We start from the raw sequence: 12,212 nt of genomic DNA, 5'->3' as shown, positions 1-12,212 counted from the left end.
CTGTCAGGGGTACTTGGCCATCCCACAAGAGTAAGGCACCATTTTTATCAGGAGATCTGGGGAAAGGCGGGGTGGTAGGAAATTTGTATCAGCCCAGTGATGCCACATCTTTCCCACACAAAAATGTGTAGAAAAAGTGATTTGTTCCACTAAATTTGAGGTTTGAAGGGGATTCTGGGTAAGAAAACGTTGAGGGATCCAAGCAAGTCATACCTCCCTGGAATTCCCTGTGTGCCTAGTTTTCAGAAGTTCATGGGTTTAGTAGGTTTCCCTAGCTGGCAGCCGAGCATGGGGCCAAATACCCAGGTGACAACCCCTGGCAAAACCAGGTCATTTTGTGATAGGCAGTTTTTTTTTTTTTAAATATATTTTTTATTTTCCAATTAAACACAATGTATAGACAGTGCAACACAATTTCCTATATAATTAGCAAACATTAAAAATAACTGAGCATTGAACATAACATTAGAAAATAACATTACAGCACTTCATCTTGATCCAGTACAACCTAATAAATCACTCAGTACATACATAAACAAACCTAAATAAAAATAAAAAAAATTACTACTATAATTAATACGCATTACAGTACTTCAAACCTTAATCCCGCTAAACAGAGCAAATATCCCAATACATGCACAGTCCTACTGAAGTTACCCAAAACAGTATCTTCTCATGATATCCCAAATCCAGCCCGCCATCTACTAATGGGTTCCCATATTCTTAACCCCAATTGCCTTCCTCTCCTGCCTTTCCTTGCGTATATAGCTTTTTCCAGATTATACACTGACAATAAGTTAGCAAGCCATACTTGCATACCAGGTGGGTTCTTATACAACCATGCCCTTGCTATACAGAGTCTATATACAGCCATGGCAACAAATATGAAGTCTCTCTCCAGAAAGGTATCCTCCACAACTATTCCCAATAGTATCTGGGCAGGTTTAAGGGTGATTTTCATATCTAGGGATGATTCCAAAAATCTCTCCATGTCATTAATTAAAGAATGAAGCTGAGGACATAGGGCAAACATATGTACTATGTCAGCGTCTAGTGAATTACAGCGTGGGCACGAGATCCCCGTAGTACCGCCCACTTCGCTATTCTTGCTGGAGTGTGATAGAGTAAGTAAAGAGTTTTGTATTGTTGTGACTGCAATGGCGCAGAACAAAGTATCGTTCTTCCTAAGTACAGTGCCTCCTGAAACCATCCAACTTCTCCATCCAATTTCTCTGCCCACTTACAACCATACTTATCCCTATCATCCTGCTTTAATTCTACGAGGCTTGCATAAAAGCTACGTATTGAGCGATCTCCCCCTAGCCTAATCTTCTCCATAATATCCACTCTATTAAACCCGGTCCGTCCACCTAGCTTCGCCCCCAGAAAACTCCTTATCTGCAGGAATTTAAAAAAATCCCGTCTATCTAATCCGAACCTCTCCATTAACTCTGTGAACTGCACAAAGCCCCCTGAATTCATCACATCTCCTACCTGAACAATACCTTTCGCTGCCCAACCCTCTATCGTCCTGACCCCGAAGATTTCAGATGGAAAAGACCTATTTTTCAGCAACCTTGTATACCAGTTAAACCTCCCTATACCCACTTTCTTCATAAGAGCAGTCCAAGTCTTGATTCCAGCTTCCAATGTCTTGAATCTAGTTCTTTTATAATAACCAAAACCTGTACAGTATAAAAAACAATTTTCCACCTCCTCCCCCAAGACTGCTGCATAACCCCTATCAGAGCTATCCGTCATTCTCTGATCAAGCCCTGCCCCTCCAATCAGCCCTTGAAGGTATTGAGTCGCGGCTGCCAAATAATATTGCCTGAAGTCAGGTGCTCCCCACCCACCTCTCTCTCTAGGAAGGGTCATGAACCTATATGCTCTACGGGTCTTACCCTGCGCCCATATAAATCTAATAAGGATAGCTTCCAAAGTATTAAACCATTGTCCCTCGAAATAAAGGGGTATTGCCCTAAACAAATATAAAAACTTGGGCAATATTAACATTTTAATAACATTCGTACACCCCACTAAGGAGAGATGCAGGTTGTTCAATCGTTCCAAATCCAATTTTACCCTACTCATCAAGGGGGTCATATTCCTCTGTACCACAGTACCGAGATCTGCTGAGATTATCACCCCCAAATATACCGCCGACCCCGTAACCCTTTGTTCAGTACATCCCACAACATGTTGATTACAGACTATTTGGTTTTTAGCCCTATTTAGACTATAGCCCGAAACCTGTCCAAAATTAAGAGCCTCAGCTTCAACCTCTCTAATAGCTCCCTCTGGGTTAGAGGTCAACACAGCCACATCGTCTGCATAAGCCAAGGTTTTAGCCACGCAGCCCTTCAATCTCATTGGGGGGATCACCTGATTACCTTCCAACGTACGCAAAAAAGGATCTAAATATAATGCGAAAAGAAGAGGAGATGAGGGGCAACCTTGTCTGGTTCCTCTTTCTATCTTCCGCCGCTGAGTGTCCTCTGTTGACCCTAATTCTGGTGCTAGGGTTCTTATATAATGTTTGCAGGGCTTTAATAAACCGCTCCCCTAAGCCACCCCATCTTAAAGTTTGCCATAAATATTCCCAGGAGACCCTATCGAATGCTTTCTCAGCATCCAAAAACAATGCCGCCATAGGGTCTCCCAGGATGCCAGCAGCGTTGAACATTGTAATCACCTGCCCTGTATGCACTGTAGTACCTTTGCCTGGTATAAACCCATGCTGTGAGCAAACTACCAAGTTCTCAACAACCCCTGCTAATCTCTTAGCCAACATTTTCGAATACACTTTAGTGTCCGTATTCATCAGCGTAATCGGTCTGTAAGACCCAGGTTGAATTGGGGGTTTCCCTTTTTTAAAATCACCATAATATCAGCTCCGCCCCATGAGTCAGGTACTGCCTCTCCAATTTGAGCTAGCTTCATAACCCCAAACATATCAGGCCCCAGGGCACTAAAGAAAGTTTTATAAAATTCAACCGGGATCTGATCCGGGCCCGCAGCCTTTCCAGGAGAGAGAGTACTCAGTGCCATTGATAACTCCTCCATCTGAAAGGGTAATTCCAGCTCCTCCTTATCTTCCTCCACCATACAAGGCGGGATAATACCACTTAAATACATTTCAATCTTTTCTACCTCTCTTAGGCTGCCCTCCTGGTATAACTGCGCATAAAATCGCCTGAACACCTCCCTCACCCCTTCTGTATCTTGGACATTAACACCCTGCTCGTCCCTAATTTCCATAATATCCACAGCTGCCAATCTCTGCCTAGTGCGGACAGCTAGCAAATGTCCCACTTTCTCACTGAGCTCATATGCTCCTTCTTTCTTAATTAGATAGTTGTCTGCTGCTTTTTTAGCTATATGTTCAATTGCTGTGGCTTTTAATGAAACAATTTTAAGTAAATGTTGTTCCAATGAGAGCTGTTCTTCTATAGCTACTCCCAATTCCTCTTCTGCTTTCAGCAATTCACTATTTATCCTCTTAATTCTATCTTTATCCCTTTTTCTGAGATGAGAGTACAAAGCTTAGGGTCTCGCCCCTAACCCCTGCCTTAAAGGCATCCCAGACCACTCCTGATGGTGCCGTACCTCTGTTAATGTCCCAGAATTCCTTAATCCAACCCTCCATATACCTCCTATACCCCTCATCCCTCAAAAGTGCTCTTTCAAAAGTCCATTGTGCTTCCTTTCTCCCCCTTTGGCCTATCTTGATAGTTAAGATAACAGGGCTATGATCCGACACCACTCGCGGTTGTTTTTCAATCTGTGCCCCCCCGATCAAGGATCCCGAGATCAAAAAATAGCCTAGCCTAACAAGCACGCTATGGGGAGCTGACTAGAATGTGCTGGGGTCTCTATTTGGAAGAATCTTAATCCATGGATCAGTCAGTGAGTTGTGTGCAACTAGCCCTGCTATAGCCCTATATGTTTTCTTCTTCCTACCTCCGTAATGACCACCTGCCTGTAAGAATGAACTCGAGGGATCATGTATATTTAAATCCCCACAAAGTACAATTGGTTCTGACCAGTGTGCTAGCTCTGCGTCCAAGTAATGAAAAACCTCAGGATCGTCTTCCGTTGACCTGTAGACTGTTACGAGGGTAAATTTATCACCTTTAAAACTTAGCTCCACAATCACCCATCGACCCCACTGATCCTCCTTCTTCCTTATTACCACCACATCCCTACTTCTGCCTAAAACTGCTACTCCCCTATCTCTAGACCCTTGTTTAGAATTGGCCAGAACCACAAACCCTAGCTGCCCCAAAAGGTAACTCGTAGATGCCTCCACGTGTGTTTCTTGCAGACATACTAGGTCTAGTCTCAGCAATCTCAAAAGAGCAGCCACTCTTAGTCTTTTAGCAGAGTCGTTCAGACCACAAACATTTATAGTGGCAATTCTACAACTCATTTAAGGGATATCATACTTTTCCCCGGGGCTATGAGATCATACATAAGCAGCTGCTTCAAATTCTTACTATTCTTACTAATGTGCTGAAATAACCGAATAAAGTGTGTGTTACACTGTCCACCCCTGTGTTGTACTAAACATTGTGCCCGTTTTCCTCTACATTTTTTATTCCCCCTTAACCCCCTTAACCCTCCCTGTCCCACCTTCCCCTCCCTTTCTGACCCACCCCCCTCCCCCCCATTACAGGCAAATAGGTCCATAGGACCTATGTGTGATCGCTGCAGATCGTGGCTGTCGCTAGCCACCCCCTGACCCCCCCACAACCCCCTCTACTCTTCTGTTTTTCCCCATGTACCTATCCTCCCCTTTCCCATTTTACTTCTTAGTTACAGTGCTCTGTGCTTCCTTTTAGTATATAAGCCAATAACATACATTTGAGAGCTTCAACCATTCTTCTGCTGTTTAAGCTCTTCCAAGAACTGCTGAGCCTTAACCTCCGACCAAAACATTAGCACCTTCCCTCTTACGACCACCTTCAGTCTTGCTGGAAATAACAGATACGCCTCAGCACCTACTGCCTGAAACAGTTTAATAAGCTCCCTCAGCCTCCATCTCCTCTCTACCGTCACGTGGCAAAAATCTGGTCTAGTGAAGAAGGTAGTCCCCTCAAATGCCCGCCTATTATCCGGCCTTATTTTTTCCAAAAGTTCTTCTCTGAGGAGATAGTTGCCTACATAAATCAGGATAGCTCTGGGGAGAGGTGGTTGGCCCCCCCACCCCTGGCTTTCTTAACTGTGAATGGGAATCTGTGGGCTCGTTGAACCTCCTTTTCCCACTGCCAATCGGACTCCGGGAATGCTCCTTTTAAGAGATTTACCACAAACTTTAAAACATTCTGCCCTTCTGTCCCTTCTTCCACTCCCAAGAGGCGAACGTTGTCCCTCCGCTGGCGATTTTCACATTCCTCCATCTTCCAAAGCAAGTCTTCCGCTATCTTTTCTTGGGTTCCTTTAAAGTCCTGCCAGGCTTCCACCTCATCCTCTAGTCTCCCTGTCCTCTCCTCCACCTCCGTAACTCGGCTTACAATACCATCATAGAGTTTGTTGACTTTTTTTAAGGTATTATGGATTTTTTTCGTTGCGTGCCTTGCTCTTCGACTTTCAGCTCTAGCCTCCCCCTGCATTTGCTTTAAAGTACTAGTGATCATGTCCAAGGGGGCTTGCAACTGTGCTGGAAGTGGGATTACATCAGAAGCGACTCCGCCTGCGTCCCTTTCTTCCACATACGTCTGCGACATTGCTGAATAGTCCCAGAGAAGCTTCTTTCCTCCCCCCACCGGAGATCCCTGTCCTTGCCCATGCTTTCTTCCCTTTACCCTTCTCTTTTTCTGGGTACTTTCCTTCCCTGATGAGCTCATGCCTGAAGTAGTCTCTTCGTCCTCCTCAGTATCAGACTCACTCATTAACGACTAATCCGTGTCTTCGTTAACTGAGAAAAAACAGTCTCCTTCAACTGAGCCTTCTGCCCCTTCAGAAACCTCAGCTATCTTTGATCATTTGCCCTTTTTTGCCAGGCTGACCGTGCTGCCCCATGATTTTCCAGCTTTCATTTCAGCCTCAACCTGCATGAGGGCTTCAAGCATATCGGCATTCCCTGCAGCTTTAGTCATATATTCTACAGTATCATGGGGTTGGCTTATCACCATTCCAGCCTGCTCATCGCTGTGACCCTTACCAGCATGTATGTCCAACTCGAGATCCACAGCTGCCTCACCATCCTTTTCCCCACTCACTCTGTCAACTCCAGCTTTGCTTCTGCTTCTGCTTCTGCCATCACCGCCATCGCCGCCGTCCTCGCGGTCTGACTCAGTGCGTGGCTGTTGCCTAGCAGCCAGAACAGCGTCTGCAGGAACGTCCTCTGCAGCGTCCTCGAGGACGCCTCCGGTGCCTGCTGATCCACCATCGGGCTGCAGAGAGTTTTTTGGGGTAAACGCATCAATCACGGTAGGCTGCCTCATACCCATGTCTCTATTCTTGCCCGAAGGACCTGCTGCCTGATTTTCCGCGTTGCTTGCACTATTACCGCGGGGCCACTTTTAGACCGTTCTTGCACAGGCATCGGCGCCTTGCCGCGTAGCTTTGCCTTTTTTCCTTTCGGCGTTGAGGCTGGGGCAGTTGATTTTCGTATGGCCCCTGGTGCCCTCTGTAACCCGGATCCTGCCTCAATCTTCCCAGGGTCCGCATTCTGCTTCTGCTTGCCTGAGGTAAAGTCCGGCTGCGGTTTATTTTTTTCCTTCTCCTTTTCTGGCCTCGAAGGTCGCGGTGGTAACGGCATCTTGTTTGTGTGGTTGTCAGGACACTTTCCACTAAGACGCCTTGCTGCCTTCAGTCGCAGCCAAAAGAAACCGAATCTTCTATTAAGCACCTTTCTGACAAAGGATGATCCCAGCAGACTTATGCGAAGCCAGATCTCAAGCGCCATCTGGGGAACAGGGATTCATCCTAAATATTAGCCTACAGGGGGTATAGCCAGGAGGTAGTCAGGAGCGACCCCTCACCACAACCTGTCAGCGGCCATCTTGCCCACTTGTGATAGGCAGTTTCGATGTCGCCTCAATACGCTTTGGGCCCTTGCCTGTCAGGGGTACTTGGGCCTCCCACACGAGTAAGGCACCATTTTTATAGAGAAACCTGGGAAAACACTGGGTTGTAGGAAATATGCGGAAGCTCAGTGATGCCACAACTTTCCCACACTAAAATGTGTGGAAAAAGTGATTTTTTTCAGCTAAATTTGAGGTTTGCAGGCGATTCTGTGTAAGAAGACATTGGGGCATCCACGCAGGCCATACCTTCCTAGAATCAGTATAGTTTTCAGAAATGTGTGGGTTTGGAACTTTTCCCAAGCTGTCTGTCAATCACGAGGCCAACAACCCAGGTGGCTCCCCTTGCCAAACCAGGTCGTTTTGTGATAGGCAATTTTGATGTCGCCTCAATACGTTTTGGGCCTTTGCCTGTTGCGGGTACTTGGGCCTCCCACATGAGTGAGGTACTATTTTATAGGTAAACTGAGGGTACACTGGGTGGTAGGAAATTTGTGTCAGCATGGTGATACCACGGCTTTCCCACACAAAAATGTGGGGACACATTTACTTTTCAGCAAAATTTGGGGTTGAAGGGGATTCTGGGTAAGAAAATGTGGGGAGATGCATGCAAGCCATACCTCCCTGGAATTCCCAGGGTGTCTAGTTTTCAGAAATGTGTGGGTTCTGTATGTTTCCCTAGCTGCCCGCTGAGCACAGGGCCAAAAACTCAGGTGTCCCCACATGGAAAATCACGTTGTTTTGTGATAGGCAATTTTGATGTCGCCTCAGTACGTTTTTGGCCCTTGCCTGTCGCGTCAACTTGGGCCACTCACATGAGTGACTATTTAAACAACAAGGGGACCCCAATTGGTATCAGCGAGGGACCTCGGGGAGTATATCATACAAAAACAACAATGGTCCCAAGCAAGGAGACAAGAAATGATCACAATAAATATAGACCCAGTCAGTTCTATATTGTTGAAGACATACCCAGCCGGGTAGAGGTCTTCAGGGTTTGTATTTGAATAAAAGTTTGGAAGACAAAAATACACCTTCAACAGTTCACATGCGTGGGGCACAAGCCTGTACCCAACCACGACAGTACATAAACAGACAACATACACAAAAGGGCTTTGCAAGGCAAGATCAACAATCTCTAGAAAATTTCAAAATTGAACAGAGAGATTCTGGTTGGTACCATTACATAATTCAGTGTAGTCAATCATTGTATAAGTATATGGTACACAGAGTCGACGACGTTTCGGACCCCCTTACTAAGTGTTGGGGTCCATCATCAGGACAAAACAATAGTTGCCTTTTAAAATATGAGCCTCTTTAGCCAAGGGGCTGAAGACTTAAGAGCTCTCATGCGGGCTTAGGATAAACAGTGGAGCAGGACCGGATAAAGTTACCGTGTTTCCGCTTGCACCTAGTGGTCCCGGGATTATCGGGTGCGCCGAGTCGCGCTGGGGTCCTGGAGCAACTCGGTTACTTAGGAACCCAAGGTATATACGGATTGAAGGTAATTCTCCTTCTTACCGCCCGGACTATTGCTCCAGGACCCCAGCGCGACTCGGCGCACCCGATAATCCCGGGACCACTAGGTGCAAGCGGAAACACGGTAACTTTATCCATTCCGCCCCCGGTTCTTGAATGATTGTTTCCAATTAATTTGCTCTCCCTCCTTAATACCGGTCCTGCTCCACTGTTTATCCTAAGCCCGCATGAGAGCCGTGGAACCTCCAACATTGCCGCCCTCAAATACACAGCCAGTGTGCATGATTCCATCATCCTCCGACTCTCTATCATCAACCAGCGTACCCAGGATGGCAACAAGGGAAATGCACAGCCCCTTGGCGAGTCCCAAATAAAACCCCCCACTCACCGCAACTCCACAACCATGCAAATCCCAATTCTGGCAATGCACACATCACAAAATTACAACCAACATGCACAACAACATGCCCACACACCAGACACGACAGAACAACTTACAATGGTTACCTGGGCAAGCCATGAACATGAGTCATCAACGGCATGGCACCTCAGCCACACAATAACCGAATGGGGGAGAGCTGGCAACCAGGCATGTGTGAAGGATACCATAGGACCATGATTGGGAAAGTACACATTGGCAAGAGTGGCAGAGATGTGCTGGGCAGACCGCAGTATGCAGTACACCGCCATATCCATGGCAACATACACCTCTGGACATTGGCGTGTGTCAAGGAGGGCCCACTATGTGCCAGTGTAAGCTACAAGCATGAATCCAACGACCTTGGCAGCCTCCTCAGACTGTCACAGCCTCCACAACACAAGTCCGCTTTAGTCCTTTCTCGTGACGTACTCTACCAACACCTTCTGCCTGCTCCTCAGCCCAGTAGGGCCGTATGTGAAACTGTGTCCTGAGTCATTATTGGCAGTGACCCCAAATCCGGTCCAGCAGCCACAGCACCAAACACCCCCCATCAGTGAGGCAACATTTTAAATGGACTCTTTGCGACATGTGGTGCCACTAACCCTGTTCAACACCAGTCGGCGATACGTGATGCCACTAACCCTAATCAATGCCAGCCGGTGACATGTGGTGCCACTAAACCTGATCAACATCAGCCCCCAACATGTGGTGCCACTAACCCTGTTCAACATCAGCCAGCGACCAGTGGTGCAACTAATCTTGTTAAATGCCAGCCTGCGACATGTGGTGCCACTAAACCTGTTCACTGCCAGCCGGCGACACGTGGATGAGGGACCAGAACTACCCTGTGGACCAGTATGTCCCACATCTAGCGCCTAGGCGCAAATAATAAATGGCTGAGTCCACATCAGTGGTCGCACGGAGAGGAGTAAGAGGAAGATGTGGCTCAGTCCAGACCGAAGCCGGGTTACATACACGGAGGTGACCGAACACGTGGTGCCACTGAACCTGAACTACACAGGCCGGTGGGGCCATCCAACCTATGCCGGCGACACTGACACGGTGAATAGAAAGTGCTGACCCCTGCCTCAGGCCTACACTACAGTCAGGTAGGTCACACATTTGGAACTCAGTCTTGATTACACCATGGCAGTGAACATCATTTAAGGCAGAGTACAAGTCACTATACTCCCTCTGATGTGGTGCCAACAAGTCTGTGCATGGCATCACAACAACACGTGTCTGTGGGCCTATGCAGACTACTGCCCTTGGCATATGCTGCACACCAGTGGGTCACAGATTTGGAACTGAACATTGGCTATTCTAAAGGCAGAATACATTTCATCGCACGCTCGGAAAGGCGTAAGAGGATGCCACAGTGCAGTCCGGATGGAGCAGGATCATTGTTACGGAGGTGATTGAACACTAACGACAACTGCCCTTGTGCCACCAACTCTGTGCCTTGCCAGCCAATGACACATGGCTGTGGCCCACTGCTGACCACTGCCTCTGGCCTACACTGCAGTCCAGTAGTTCACAGTCTTGATTTAGCAATGGTGGAGCTCATGTCTGTGTACCGGCATCATCGCAGACTGCATCCAATCTCAGCACCTGTGCCAGTAAGTCTGTTCCCTGACAATCATTGTCACTCACTGGTCGTACATTGGTGGCGTTTGAGTCTGTGGACTAGGGGCTAGTTTTCATCCTCATGTAGCTGATATCGAATTGTTGGTGAAAATGAGGGTTGCGCTTTCCACTCCCCCATTTGCTGATTGCGGAAAACATCAAACCTTTACATCATGCCCTGGAGGACACCTTCTACTGTCCCCCACAACATATACCTCGGACATTGATGGGGAGCCGCCAAGGTCGCATGGCCCATCTGACTACACCGCAAGTCACCGTTCCATGGCTGTGTGCCTGTGCCTGTGCCGGCCGCAGTGCATCCGGGGCCACTAACTCTGTGCTGGTCAGGTCTGGGAACTTTTCTCCTGAGACATTGAATGGCCTCTGAAGCAATGGTTTTTGGGTCATCAACGCCATGTGTCTGTGGCCCTGTGCTTTCCGCAGCCTACAGCCTCAACTGCGGGCCACCAGGGTCCACACAAAGAATCGGGTCGTGACCGGCCCGGACGTCGCATCACCGCACGAGGCACACGCCACCTCCGCAAGAACCGCCTCCAACCGCCTTCTGCCAGAGTTGAATCGGTGGTCCTGACAGACCTACGGAGTTCCTCAGACCTGTCGTGAATGCCAGCATCGGCCTGATCCCCAGCTCAGCACTGCAGGTGCCAGTGACTTAGTGCACCGCAAGCCATTGTCCGTTACTGATTGAGTTATGTGCTTGTGGAGATGTTGCGCAGCAATGTCACCACAAACAGTGTGAGAGCCCTGCTATGTTGATGGGGGAGATGATGCAGTTCTAACACACCCCACTGCATCTGCATCAGGAGTATATATCGAAGGGACACAATCAGAGACTTTTTCCTCACATAAGCGCGCTCATCTCTAGTGCCCCAACCCCAGTGCACTGCAACTCACGGACACTTCTGTTTGCTTGTTGGATGTCCTCTGGACTTTCTCTGGCTCCCTCCATGTTGCTCAGCTGTTGACTCTTTTATGCATGTATTTGCTGTTTCCATTGCACTTGTGTCCAATGGTCAAGTTGTTGCCAGAACCAAGCATTCCGTGCAGACTGGCTTACAATCACCCCACACACATCCAACACAGGCGTTACTGTAAAAGGCCGGGTCACCCCCCTTGCCTCCCACGCCTGCCGCTGCCTGCCTGCCAGCCGCTACCTGCCTCCTGTGATTGAGCGACCCAGCCGCCGCTGGGCCGCCCGGACCTCTCCCCGTTCTCCCGCCTGCCGCTGCCTGCCTCCGTGCTGAGCGACCCAGCCACCGCTGGGCCGCCCGGATCTTCCCCCGCCTCCCTCGCTTGACCCTGGTTCCCCACCGCCCGCCGTCCAGAGGTCCCGCCGCTGCCTCCCTGCGGCCCCGCCCACCACCAGCCCATTGGCCGCCCCGCTCCCGCCACCCAGCTGACCCGCCCACCCGGCTCCTTACTTATGACGCCCACAGAGCGACTGCGCAGCGGATGCGCGCAGCGGGAGCGCCAACTGAGCGCCGAAGGTGCGCCAAAGGTAAGCCCGTCTGCGCCTGGACCGCGCCCAGTGCCAGGACCCCTGGCCCCCGCAGACCCCAGCCCGCCCGCCGGACCTTCGACGCCACCGAACTCTACGCACTCAACGCCGGAAGAATCCGGGGTGCTACCGAGCC

Source organism: Lissotriton vulgaris, chromosome 7, assembly GCF_964263255.1.
Source record: "Lissotriton vulgaris chromosome 7, aLisVul1.2, whole genome shotgun sequence".
In the NCBI taxonomy this organism is placed as follows: domain Eukaryota; kingdom Metazoa; phylum Chordata; class Amphibia; order Caudata; family Salamandridae; genus Lissotriton; species Lissotriton vulgaris.
This window is presented reverse-complemented; position numbering follows the sequence as displayed.